Source organism: Pyxicephalus adspersus, chromosome 4, assembly GCF_032062135.1.
Source record: "Pyxicephalus adspersus chromosome 4, UCB_Pads_2.0, whole genome shotgun sequence".
In the NCBI taxonomy this organism is placed as follows: domain Eukaryota; kingdom Metazoa; phylum Chordata; class Amphibia; order Anura; family Pyxicephalidae; genus Pyxicephalus; species Pyxicephalus adspersus.
This window is the reverse complement of record NC_092861.1, coordinates 138,150,136-138,152,657: the sequence shown is the minus strand read 5'-3', so window position 1 is coordinate 138,152,657 and position 2,522 is coordinate 138,150,136.

The following is a 2,522-nucleotide window of genomic DNA, read 5'->3' as shown; positions in this document are numbered from 1 at the left end:
GAATGGAATGAGTGCTATAGACCAGTGCTGTTCTGTTCCTTGGAGTGGGGAGGACTCCATAGGAGCACATAGCAGTTATTCCGATCATTCATGGATGACTTTAGAGAATGCTGTACACATGTAGGATTTTCACCCAGGACAAGAATGACTATTTTCTGGCATAGGGACGTAGCGTTAGGCTTGCCTAGTTTGTTATCCCAAACGTCAGTCAGTTCTTGTGCTGTGGTTTGTAATATGGGGCATGTTCTAATAATTAAAGCAATGGCTTGGCTAAAGAAGCCGTGTGTAAAATGCGTGGAGGAACATACAGGATATATATTATGCAAACAAATTGCTGTAACACAAGGTCCTTCAGTACTTCTTGAGAATAATGCAACATATTAGGAAAGTACAGTACTGTGCAATATTTCCATTCTGTATTGGATGTAAATTGATAGATTGGCAGTAAATGTTTAGATTTAATAGAATTTAATATTTTTCTTATTCTTATTATTGTTTGTCGTAAAACAATGTTGTTAATGTTGATACAATGCTGTCATTCACAAATGTTTATTATTGTGAGATACAAGTCTTTTCCTAAAAATTCCCATCTTTGGTCAGTCCATCCAAAATGTTAATCGTTAAGTAGGGGAAGTGGTGCCATGTACAAATATATATGATGGATAAGCATTGTGCTCAGTACTTGCAGTAAAATTTATTTTTGTCTTTTAGTTAAACTCAATGGACTTAAATCTTTTTTTTTTCCAACCAGGGATTTAAAAAAGCATTACATTTTGTGTATGCTCAAAGTGACATATGAACTTTGTCTTTGCATACATTGAAGCATCCCTAACCTTTCTCAGCAGCCGGCTCTATGTATTGCACTACAGCAGATCAGATCCTGAGAATGCTCCTGTAATCTTACATATCTACTTTAACAGCTGCCCCAATTCTTGCTGACACAGAAGCAGCAGACCAGTTCAGATTCATCAACTGGGCTGCAGCAATTCTACAACTTAGCAAATGCCCAAAAGAATTAGCCCTCTGCGAGTTTGAGAAGTGACTGGTGTGACCGTGTGGAAGATGTTTGTGTGCTGATGCCTTCTTTATGCCTCACAAACTCCAGCTTACGTTCAGAGTTTGCTGCTATGCCTCATGAAGGCCATTTCCCATTGGTTTAAAGTCAATGCAGCATAATGCGGTGTGAAGTGGTTGCAGGTGGAATCGGGTACAGTGCAGGATCAGCAGGCTGAGCTATGTTTAATTGTGGCGCAATGTTCCCTTTGCTCAGCTGCGTGCCTGTTAGGGATACAATAAAATGTTCTTTTCAATTAGTTCTGCTTTTAGTTAAGGAGATGTTAGAGAAGTCATTTCACTGATCTAGGAATTGCTTGCAATAGGAAGGCATTACATTGGCATAGAGAAGAGAAAATTATGTCCATGCCCACATCCCTTAATGCATATCTAAAACCAAAAAAAAGTAATGTACATGGATTTTTGCTTTCATCGGGTGAGCCAGGACCACAGTCTATGTTCTAGGAGGTCAAAAATATTACCACTGTACAGGTAGTGCCCGGGTTACATACAAGATAAGGACTGTAGGTTTGTTCTTAAGTTAAATTTGTGTGTTTGTCGGAACAGCTACATTATTTTTAATAAATGCAATTAGGGCAGATGTTTGTCTAGGCAGCATGGTGTCAGTTACTGTATAAAATCCTCACTGCGAGTTAGTCACAAAGCAAAAAAAAAATCTTTATGGAGCCTAGACATTCATTTACTTCTGATATGCAAAAAAGAACAACTGCAGAGTTCATCTTGGTCATTAAAGAGGTTGCAGAAACAGCTCAGTCCTCCTAAGATCACAACCTCAATTGTGTATAGCAAAAGATTTCTTCTGCAAGTCATACAAATGCCCCCCACCCCCATTCAAGCCTCCATCCTGCACACAGCGAACAGGGAAGCCCTTTGTATCTAGGAGGCGTCTGTACATTGTATGTTCTTAAACTCGGGACTACCTGTACTGAAATCTGGAGCAGCAGTGTTGTCACCCTGGGACAAAAAAATGTGTTAGTACTATAAAACCATTTCATTTCTCTATAACAAAGGGGAATTGTTGTAAAATGTACTGTGGAGCTGGGAAGAATGAAACTAATCAGTGCGGTCCTATATTCACCATGCATACCTATAATTTTCTTTCTGACATCCTCAGACTTTTGCTTTCTCTGGTCTACTTTTGGAGTAGAACAAGATGACAAACTGCAGAATGACCATTTTCACTATTTAGTCAGGTAGAATTACAGATGGAATCTAGAGATGTGTGATACTAATGAAAGAAAACTAGTTTTAAATCACTCTTACCAAGCCTTTCTTGATGTTTTCAAGAAGCGGGAACACTTTGAAATACTTTCAGGTCTTCAGGAGACTTCTGCTATAATTACTATATCCACAGCTCACAGTAGGAGGTACATGTGGTGGTCAGTGGGAATGTCACCATTACAGAAAGCCAAAAAGATCATTGGTGTCACTTAAACTGACCTGGGAGG